This window comes from Panulirus ornatus, chromosome 60, assembly GCF_036320965.1.
Source record: "Panulirus ornatus isolate Po-2019 chromosome 60, ASM3632096v1, whole genome shotgun sequence".
Taxonomy (NCBI): Eukaryota; Metazoa; Arthropoda; class Malacostraca; order Decapoda; family Palinuridae; genus Panulirus; species Panulirus ornatus.
The window spans coordinates 5,688,472-5,700,678 of record NC_092283.1 but is presented as its reverse complement, the minus strand read 5'-3'; positions in this window follow the sequence as shown (position 1 = coordinate 5,700,678).

The following is a 12,207-nucleotide window of genomic DNA, read 5'->3' as shown; positions in this document are numbered from 1 at the left end:
TACTCTGAGTTGCCGAGATGACGTCATGAGAAGGGGGGTGGTATTGTAGATATAACAAACAATCTGATCAATGTTTGGTCGGTCATACACAAGAACCACCTATCAATATGAACGTATCCGGATACTTCAAAGCTCCACCCGACCTATGTTCTGTTTGGAGCGTCTTCTGCTCAGTGTCGCATTACCGCATTTGCCGGAGTTTTTTTTATTATCATCATTATTGTAATTATTATTACCACAAGGAGTCACCGCACAAATATAAAGTCGGGTTGCTACTCTGAGTTGCCCGGAGTGAGTCCGAGAAGGGCGGATTTTTTACCTATAAACCATCAGGCAATGATATGGTTCAGTTCCAAAGCCCACCTATGAAACGAGTTCATGGCTCTTCAATTACCGCAACCCACCTTTATTCACCTATTTGTACCGTCTTCCGCCCGTGTCGCATTTCAGCAGTTTGACCGACCTTATTGAAGACGTAAGTCAACGTTCACATGAATGAGCCAACAAGGCCAGAAAAAGGCCATCGTGAGCGGACGGAACATCCAAAGTGGACATCATAAGGCTATGGTTGCTACTCTGAGTCCGGATGATGTCATGAGAAATTATTAAAGGGCGGGGGCCGGAAACAACAAAATATCTGATCAATGATTGGTCGGCCCAAATTCCAAACCCCACCTATCAGATGAAGTCAGCCGACTACTTATTGCAGCAACCCTGATTATGTTTCGTTTGGACCGTCTTCCGCCAGGCGTTCGCATCTCAGTAGGTTGCCCGAGCTTATCAAAGAGTCACGATTCGATATGGTTTATCCAGTGATGGCATGTAATGGCACCGTGAGCAGAAGAAAAACCAAACAGGACATCATTAGGTAGGGTTGCTCACTCTGAGTTCCGGTGACGTCATGAGGATGTGAGCTCTGTAGTCCACATAGTATGTGTCCAATGGATTGGGTATACCCAGGCCACGCCATATCAGATGAAGTCCGCCGGGTACTTAAAACGCAAGCAACCCTTAGGGATCTTATGTTCTCTGTTTCGACCTCATCTGTCAGAGTCGCACTTTAGCAGGATAAAGCTGCCGTTCATTTTACATAATCTAGCGAGGCTAACAGGCTACGTGAGCGGAAGAGGAAATCAAACTGCACAACATAAGGTACGGTTGCTACTTTGGAGTAGCCCGAGTGACGTCATGAGAAGTGCGGAATTTTGTAACTTATAAACCTCTGACATTCGATTGGTCATGTCCCAATCCCCATTTCAGACGAGTCATCGGATACTTACAACGCAGCACCCTACCTTATGTTTTCTATTTGACGGACGTCTTCCGCACAGAGTCGCATTTCAGCAGTTGACCGAGTTATCAAAGAGTCAAACATTGACATGAATGAGCCAACGAGGCCAAGAAGGCCACCGTGAGCGGGAGCGAGAACCAAGAGAACATTCATAAGGTAGGGTTGTATTCTGATTTCCCGGGTGAGTCATGAGGTTGAGCTCCGTAATCACATAGTATGTGTCCAATGATTGGTTGTACCCAGGTCACGCCTATGATATGACAGTCAGCCGTGGTACTTCAACGCAGCACCCTATCTTATTGTGTCTCCTGGTTTGGACCGTCTTCCGCCCCCAGCAGTCACATTTCAGCAGTTGACCGAGCTTATGAAAGAGTCAACATTCACGTGGAAAGAACCGCGAGGCCAAGAAAGGACGGTAAAGGGTGAGAGAACCAAACCGCACATCATAATGTAGGGTTGCTACTTTGAGGTACCTGGGTGAGTCATGAGAAAGGCGGGGTTCGGAACCCATAATTATTCTTGATTCCAATGATTGGTCGGTCAATTCCAATTCCCACCTCTGCGATGACGTCATCGGCTACTTCAACGCAGACCACCCTATCTTATGTTCTGTTTGGGGACCGTTTTTCGCTCAGATCTGCATTTCAGGAAGGAGATAAAGCCACGGTCATTTCACATAATCCAGCGAGGCTATCTAACCAATGGCCACCGTGACCGGAAGAGGAAACCAAACAGACACATAAAGTAGGGTTGCTACTTGGTTTGCACGAGTGACGTCCTGAAAAAGGGCGGGGTATTGTATATACAAACAATCTGATCACATGATTGGTCGGTCATGCCCAAGAGCTACCTTATCATATGCCGTCATCCTTATGTTCTGTTTGGAACGTCTTCTGCTCAGTGTCGATTTCAGCATTTGCCCGAGCTTTATTAATTATTATCATTGTTATCTTATTATCATAAGGAGTCTTCTAGCCAGCTTGAGGCCAAGAAAGGCCTCCGTGAGCGGAAGAGGAATCAAACAGCAAATATTATAAAGTAGGGCTGTACTCCTGAGTTGCCCGAGTCACGTTCATGAGGACGGGAGGGATTTGTACCTATAGGCATCTGACCAAGATTGGTCATTTCCAAGCCCCACCTTTGAAACGACGATCATCCGGCTATTCAATAGAGCACCACCTTATGTTCATCCTATTTTGTACCGTCTTCCGCCCACAGTCGCATATTCAGCAGGTGACCGAGCTTATTAAAGAGTAGTAACAAAACCATGAATGAGCCAAGAGGCCAAGAAAAGGGGCCCCCGTGAGCGGGAAAAAGAAACAAAAAAAGCACATCATAATGGTAGGTTGTACTCTGAGCCCGGGGGATGCCCGAGAAGGGCGGGGCGGGTGAAAAACCCCAAAAAATTGATCAATGATTGGTCGGTCCCAAACCCAAACCCCACCTATTAGATGAGGGCACCCCACTTCTTCATTGCAGAAAACCCCAATTTGTTTTTTCCCGTTTGGACCGTTTCCACCAAAATCGCCTTTTATTTGTTGACCCGGGTTATTTAAAGGTCAACATTTACATGATTTTAGCCATGGGGGCCAAGTAAAAACCAACCCCTAGGGGGAAAAAGAAACCAAACAGGACCTCATAAGGAGGGTTTTTATTTTTAGTTCCCGGGGGACGTCATGAGGGGGAGCTTTTTTTTAAACATATATTTTGTCAATGATTGGTTTGGGACCCAAACCCCACCTAAGATGAAAGTCCCGCCTTTTTTCTTCAAACGCCCGCAACCCTAACTTATGTTTTCCCCGTTTGGGGGCCGTTTTCCTTCCCGAGTCCCCATTTTACCCGGATAAAGGCCTTATTTTCAAAATTCAGGGGTTAACCAAAACCAAAAGGCCCCCCCTGACCGGAAAGGGGAAACCCCCAAAAACATAATTGGGAGGGTTGGTACCGGGGTTCCCGGTGACTCCCTGAGGGGGGATTGTAATCCAAAAAATGGTCCCAAAGATTGGTTATCCCAAAAGGCCCCTATCTATGACGTCACCAGGTACTTCCAAGCACCAAAACCCTTCCCTTTTGTTTTTTGTTTGGGGCCGGGGCCCTTTTTTCCCCGGTTGCATTTCAGAGGAAAATTTTTAAAGATTTATTTTTTCCATTTTTTTCCAGGGAGCCAAAAAGGCCCCTTTAGCGGAAAAGGGAAACAAACAGCAAAAAATAAAGGGAGGTTGGTCTCTTTTTAAAGGCCCGGGGTCTTTATTTAGAAAGGGGGGGGTTTTGGAACCCCCAAAAATCTACCCAAAGATTTTGGGCAAATTTCCCAACCCCCCCCTATGAAAACCCTCATCCGGGTCTTTAAAGGGAAAAACCCCCACCTTATGTTCTCTATTTTGGGCCCTCTTCCCCCCGGTCGAAATTTTAAACAGTTTACCAAACTTTTAAAAGGGGTCAAAAATTCACATGAAGAGCCCCGAGGCCAAAAAAGGCCAAAGTAAAGGGGGAAAAGAAACCAAACAGGACATCATAAGGTAGGGTTGCTTCTTGAGCTCCCGGTGATGCCCTGAGAAGGGCGGGGCTTGAACCCAAAATTTAAATGATCAATGATTGGTCGGTGAATCCCAAACCCCACCTATCAGACGACGTCAGCCGACAAGTTCAACGCAGCAACCCTATCTTATGTTCTCCTTTTTGGACCGTCTTCAGCTCAAGAGTCGCATTTCAGCAGGATAAAGCAGCCGTCATTTCACATAATCCAGCGAGGCTAACTAAACAAGGCCACCGTGACCGGAGGAGGAACCAAACAGCACAACATAAGGTAGGGTTGCTACTCTGAGTTGCCCGAGTGACGTCATGAGAAGGGCGGGGTATTGTATATACAAACAATCTGATCAATGATTGGTCGGTCATACACAAGAACCACCTATCATATGACGTCATCCGGATACTTCAAAGCTCCAACCCGACCTTATGTTCTGTTTGGAGCGTCTTCTGCTCAGTGTCGCATTACCGCATTTGCCGGAGTTTTATTATCATCATTATTGTAATTATTATTACCACAAGGAGTCAAACAGCACAATATAAAGTAGGGTTGCTACTCTGAGTTGCCCGAGTGACGTCACGAGAAGGGCGGGATTTTGTACCTATAAACCATCTGGCAATGATTGGTCATGTCCAAGCCCCACCTATGAAACGACGTCATCCGGCTACTTCAATACAGCAACCCACCTTATATTCACCTATTTGTACCGTCTTCCGCCCAGAGTCGCATTTCAGCAGTTGACCGACCTTATTGAAGAGTAAGTCAACATTCACATGAATGAGCCAACAAGGCCAAGAAAAGGCCATCGTGAGCGGAAGAACAACCAAAGTGGACATCATAAGGCATGGTTGCTACTCTGAGCTCCCGGATGATGTCATGAGAAGGGCGGGGCGCTGAACACACAAATTATCTGATCAATGATTGGTCGGCCAATTCCAAACCCCACCTATCAGATGACGTCAGCCGACTACTTCATTGCAGCAACCCTGATTATGTTCGGTTTGGACCGTCTTCCGCCCAGAGTCGCATTTCAGTAGTTGACCGAGCTTATCAAAGAGTCAAGATTCATATGGTTGATCCAGTGAGGCCAAGTAAGGCCACCGTGAGCAGAAGAAAAACCAAACAGGACATCATTAGGTAGGGTTGCTACTCTGAGTTCCCGGGTGACGTCATGAGGATGGAGCTCTGTAGTCCACATAGTATGTGTCCAATGATTGGGTATACCCAGGCCACGCCTATCAGATGAAGTCAGCCGGGTACTTAAACGCAGCAACCCTAGGGATCTTATGTTCTCCTGTTTCGACCATCTGCTCAGAGTCGCACTTTAGCAGGATAAAGCTGCCGTCATTTTACATAATCTAGCGAGGCTAAACAAGGCTACCGTGAGCGGAAGAGAAATCAAACAGCACAACATAAGGTACGGTTGCTACTTTGAGTTGCCCGAGTGACGTCATGAGAAGGGCGGAATTTTGTACCTATAAACCATCTGACCAATCGATTGGTCATGTCCAATCCCCACCTGTCAGACGAAGTCATCCGGATACTTCAACGCAGCAACCCTACCTTATGTTCTTATATTTGGACCGTCTTCCGCACAGAGTCGCATTTCAGCAGTTGACCGAGCTTATCAAAGAGTCAACATTGACATGAATGAGCCAACGAGGCCAAGAAAGGCCACCGTGAGCGGGAGCGAAACCAAAGAGAACATCATAAGGTAGGGTTGTATTCTGATTTCCCGGGTGACGTCATGAGGGTTGAGCTCCGTAATCCACATAGTATGTGTCCAATGATTGGTTGTACCCAGGCCACGCCTATGATATGACGTCAGCCGTGTACTTCAACGCAGCAACCCTATCTTATGTTCTCCTGTTTGGACCGTCTTCCGCCCAGAGTCACATTTCAGCAGTTGACCGAGCTTATGAAAGAGTCAACATTCACGTGAATGAACCAGCGAGGCCAAGAAAGGCGACGTAAAGGGGAGAGAAACCAAACAGCACATCATAAGGTAGGGTTGCTACTCTGAGGTACCTGGGTGATGTCATGAGAAAGGCGGGGTTCGGAACCCATAAATTATCTGATCAATGATTGGTCGGTCAATTCCAATCCCCACCTATGAGATGACGTCATCCGGCTACTTCAACGCAGCAACCCTATCTTATGTTCTGTTTGGACCGTCTTTCGCTCAGAGTCGCATTTCAGAAGGATAAAGCCACTGTCATTTCACATAATCCAGCGAGGCTATCTAAACAAGGCCACCGTGACCGGAAGAGGAACCAAACAGCACAACATAAGGTAGGGTTGCTACTCTGAGTTGCCCGAGTGACGTCATGAAAAGGGCGGGGTATTGTATATACAAACAATCTGATCAATGATTGGTCGGTCATGCCCAAGAGCTACCTATCATATGACGTCATCCTTATGTTCTGTTTGGAACGTCTTCTGCTCAGTGTCGCATTTCAGCATTTGCCCGAGCTTTATTATTATTATCATTGTTATCATTATTATCATAAGGAGTCTTCTAGCCAGCGAGGCCAAGAAAGGCCTCCGTGAGCGGAAGAGGAATCAAACAGCACAATATAAAGTAGGGCTGCTACTCTGAGTTGCCCGAGTAACGTCATGAGACGGGAGGGATTTTGTACCTATAGGGCATCTGACCAATGATTGGTCATGTCCAAGCCCCACCTTTGAAACGACGTCATCCGGCTACTTCAATAGAGCAACCCACCTTATGTTCTCCTATTTGTACCGTCTTCCGCCCACAGTCGCATTTCAGCAGTTGACCGAGCTTATTAAAGAGTGAGTCAACATTCACATGAATGAGCCAACGAGGCGAAGAAAAGGCCACCGTGAGCGGAAGAGAAACAAAACAGCACATCATAAGATACGGTTGCTACTCTGAGCTCCCGGGTGATGTCAAGAGAAGGGCGGGGCGCTGAACACACAGATTATATGATCAATGATTGGTCGGTCAATCCCAAACCCCACCTATTAGATGATGTCACCCGACTACTTCATTGCAGCAACCCTAATTATGTTCTCCTGTTTGGACCGTCTTCTACCTAGAGTCGCATTTCAGTAGTTGACCGAGCTTATCAAAGAGTCAACATTCACATGATTGAGCCAGTGAGGCCAAGTAAGGCCACCGTGAGCGGAAGAGAAACCAAACAGGACATCATAAGGTAGGGTTGCCACTCTGAGTTCCCGGGTGACGTCATGAGAAGAGCTATTCTTTGAACACATAAATTGTCTGATCAATGATTGGTCGGTAAGTTCCAAACCCCACCTATCAGATGACGTCAGCCGACAACTTCAACGCAGCAACCCTATCTTATGTTCTCCTGTTTGGACCGTCTTCCGTTCAGAGTCGCATTTCAGCAGGATAAAGCCGCCGTCATTTCACATAATCCAGCGAGGCTAACTAAACAAGGCCACCGTGACCGGAAGAGGAGCCAAACACCACAACATAAGGTAGGGTTGCTACTCTGAGTTGCCCGAGTGACGTCATGAGAAATGCGGGGTATTGTATATACAAACAATCTGATCAATGATTGGTCGGTCATGCCCAAGAGCCACCTATCATATGACGTCATCCAGGTACTTCAATGCACCAACCCGACCTTATGTTCTGTTTGGAGCGTCTTCTGCTCAGTGTCGCATTTCAGCATTTGCCCGAGCTTTATCATTATTATTATTGTTATTATTATTACCGTATGGAGTCTTCTAGCCAGCGATGCCAAGAAAGGCCTCCGTGAGCGGAAGAGAAATCAAACAGCACAATATAAAGTAGGGTTGGTACTCTGAGTTGCCCGAGTGACGTCATGAGAAGGGCGGGATTTTGTACCTATAAGGCATCTGACCAATGATTGGTCATGTCCAAGCCCCACCTATGAAACGACGTCATCCGGCTGCTTCAATAGAGCAACCCTACCTTATGTTCTCCTATTTGGACCGTCTTCCGCCCAGAGTCGCATTTCAGCAGTTGACCAAGCTTATTAAAGAGTGAGTCAACATTCACATGAATGAGCCAACGAGGCCAAGAAAAGGCCACCGTGAGCGGAAGAGAAACCAAACAGCACATCATAAGATACGGTTGCTTCTCTGAGCTCCCGGGTAATGTCATGAGAAGGGTGGGGCGCTGAACACACAAATTATCTGATCAATGATTGGTCGGTCAATCCCAAACCCCACCTATCACATGACGTCAGCCGACAACTTCATTGCAGCAACCCTAATTATGTTCTCCTGTTCGGACCGTCTTCCGCCTAGAGTCGCATTTCAGTAGTTGGCCGAGCTTATCAAAGAGTCAACATTCACATAATTGAGCCAGTGAGGCCAAGTAAGGCCACCGTGAGCGGAAGAGAAACCAAACAGGACATCATAAGGTAGGGTTGCTACTCTGAGCTCCCGGATGACGTCATGAGAAGAGCTGGGCTTTGAACACATAAATTGTCTTATCAATGATTGGTCGTTAGGTTCGAAACCCCACCTATCAGATGACATCATCCGAATACTTCAACACTCCAACCGTACCTTATGTTCTCCTTTTTCACCGTCTTCAGCCCACAGACGCATTGCAGTAGTTAACCGAGCTTATTAAAGCGTCGACATTCACATGTATGAGCGAGCCAACGAGGCCAAGAAAGGCCACCGTGAGCGGAAGAGAAACCAAACAGCACAATATAAAGTAGGGTTGCTACTCTGAGTTGCCCGAGTGACGTCATGAGAAATGCGGGGTATTGTATATACAAACAATCTGATCAATGATTGGTCGGTCATGCCCAAGAGCCACCTATCATGTGACGTCATCCTTATGTTCTGTTTGGAGCGTCTTCTGCTCAGTGATGCATTTCAGCATTTGCCCGAGCTTTATTATTATTATTATTGTTATTATTATTACCATAAGGAGTCTTCTAGCCAGCGAGGCCAAGAAAGGCCTCCGTGAGCGGAAGAGAAATCAAACAGCACAAAATAAAGTAGGGTTGCTACTCTGAGTTACCCGAGTGACGTCATGAGAAGGGCGGGATTTTGTACCTATAAGGCATCTGACCAATGATTGGTCATGTCCAAGCCCCACCTATGAAACGACATCATCCGGCTACTTCAATAGAGCAACCCACCTTATGTTCTCCTATTTGGACCGTCTTCTGCCTAGAGTCGCATTTCAGCAGTTGACCGAGCTTATTAAAGAGTGAGTCAACATTCACATGAATGAGCCAACGAGGCCACGAAAAGTCTACCGTGAGCGGAAGAGAAACCAAACAGCACATCATAAGGTAGGGTTGCTACTCTGAGCTCCCGGGTGACGTCATGAGAAGAGCGGGGCTCTGAACACAGATTATCTGATCAATGGTTGGTTGGTAAGTTCCAAACCCCACCTATCAGATGACGTATTCCGGGTACTTAAACACACCAACCCTACCTTATGTTCTCCTATTTTGACCGTATTCCGCCCAGACTCGCATTTCAACAGTTGACCGAGCTTATTAAAGTCAACATTCACATGAATGAGCCAGCGAGGCCAAGAAAGGCCACCGTGAGCCTAAGAGTAACCAAACAGAACATCATAAGGAAGCGTTGTATTTTGAGTTCCCGGGTGACGTCATAAGGGTGGAGGTCCGTAATCCACATAGTATGTGGCCAATGATTGGTTGTACCCACTCCACGCCTATGAGATGACGCCAGCCGTGTACTTCAACGCAGCAACCCTATCTTGTGTTCTCCTGTTTGGACCGTCTTCCGCCCAGAGTCGCATTTCACCAGTTGACCGAGCTTATCAAAGAGTCAACATTCACGTGATTGAGCCAATGAGGACAATTAAGGCCACCGTGAGCGGAAGAGAAACCAAACAGGACATCATAAGGTAGGGTTGCTACTCTGAGTTTCCGGGTGACGTCATGAGGGTGGAGCTCTGTATTCCACATAGAATGTGTCCAATGATTGGTTATACCCAGGCCCCGCCTATCAGATGACGTCAGCCAGGTAGTTCAACACAGAAAACCTATCTTATGTTCTCCTGTTTGGACCGTCTTCCGCTCAGAGTCGCATTTCAGCAGGATAAAGGCGCCTTCATTTCACATAATCTAGCGAGGCCAAACAAGGCTACCGTGAGCGGAAGAGGAATCAAACAGCACAACATAAGGTAGGGTTGCTACTCTGAGGTACCCGGGTGACGTCATGACAAAGGCGGGGTTCGGAACCCATAAATTATCTGATTAATGATTGGTCGGTCAATTCCATTCCCCACCTATCAGATAACGTCATCCGGCTACTTCAACGCAGCAACCCTACCTTATGTTCTCCTATTTGGACCGTCTTCCACCCAGAGTCGCATTTCAGCAGTTGACCGAGCTTATTTAAGTCAATATTCCCATGAATGATCCAGCGAGGCCAAGAAAGGCGACGTAAGGGGGAGAGAAACCAAAAAGGACATCATAAGGTAGGGTTGCTACTCTTACCTCCCGGGTGACGTCATGAGAAGAGCTGGGCTTTAAGCACATAAATTATCTGATCAATGATTGGTCGGTAAGTTCCAAACCCCACCTATCAGATGACGTCATCCGAATACTTCAACACACCAACCCTACCTTATGTTCTTTTTTCACCGTCTTCCGCCCATAGTCGCATTACAGTAGTTGACCGAGCTTATTAAAGAGTCGACATTCACATGTATGAGCGAGCCAACAAGGCCAAGAAAGGCCACCGTGAGCGGAAGAGAAACCAAACAGGACATCATAAGGTAAGGTTGCTTCTCTGAGCTCCCGGATGATGTCAAGAGAAGGGCGGGGCTCTGAACCCACAAATTATCTGATCAATGATTGGTCGGTCAATCCCAAACCCCACCTATCACATGGCGTCAGCCCACAACTTCAACGCAGAAACCCTATCTTATGTTCTCCTGTTTGAACCGTCTTCCGCTCAGAGTCGCATTTCAGCAGGATAAAGCCGCCGTCATTTCACATAATCCAGCGAGGCTAACTAAACAAGGCCACCGTGACCGGAAGAGGAACCAAACAGCACAACATAAGGTAGGGTTGCTACTTTGAGTTGCCCGAGTGACGTCATGAGAAGGGCGGGATTTTGTACCTATAAACCATCTAACCAATCGATTGGTCATGGCCAAGCCCCACCCATCAGACGACGTCATCCGCATACTTCAACGCAGCAACCCTACCTTATGTTCTCCTATTTGGACCGTCTTCCTCCCAAATTCGCATTTCAGCAGTTGACCGAGCTTATTAAAGAGTCAACATTTGCATGAATGAGCCAGCGAGGCAAAGAAAGACGACGTGAGGGGAAGAGAAACCAAACAGGACATCATAAGGTAGGGTTGCTACTCTGAGCTCCCGGGTGACGTCATGAGAAGAGCGGGGCTCTAAACACACAAATTATCTGATCAATGGTTGGTCGGTAAGTTCCAAACCCCACCTTCCAGATAACGTCTTACGGGTACTTCAACACACCAACCGTACCTTATGTTCTCCTTTTTGCACCGTCTTTCGCCCATAATCGCATTCCAGCAGTTGACCGAGCTTATTAAAGAGTCGACATTCACATGAATGACCCAGTGAGGCCAAGAAAGGCGACCGTGAGCCTTAGAGAAACAAAACAGGACATCATAAGGTAGGGTTGTATTCCGAGTTCCCGGGTGACGTCATGAGGGTGGATCTCCGTAATCCACATTGTATGTGTCCAATGATTGGTTATACCCAGTCCCCGCCTATCATATGACGTCAGCCAGGTACCTCAACGCAGCAACCCTATCTTATGTTCTCCTGTTTAGAACGTCTTCCGCTAAGAGTCGCATTTCAGCAGGATAAAGGCGCCTTCATTTCATATAATCCAACGAGGCCAAACAAGGCCACCGTGAGCGGAAGAGGAATCAAACAGGACACCATAAGTTAGGGTTGCTACTCTGAGTTGCCCGAGTGACGTCATGAGAAGGGCGGGGTATCGTATATACAAACAATCTGATCAATGATTGGTCGGTCATGCCTTATGTTCTATTTGGGGCGTCTTCTGCTCAGTCTCGCATTTCAGCATTTGCCCGAGCGTTATTATTATTACTATTATCATTATTACCATAAGGAGTCCTCTAGCCAGCGAGACCAAGAAAGGCCTCCGCGAGCGGGAGAAATCAAACAGCACAATATAAAGTAGGGTTGCTACCCTGAGTTGCCCGAGTGACGTCATGAGAAGGGCGGGATTTTGTACCTATAAGGCATCTGACCAATGATTGGTCATGTCCAAGCCCCACCTATGAAACGACGTCATCCATCTACTTCAATAGAGCAACCCACCTTATGTTGTCCTATTTGTACAGTCTTCCACCCAGAGTCGCATTTCAGCAGTTGACCGAGCTTATTAAAGAGTGAGTCAACATTCACAT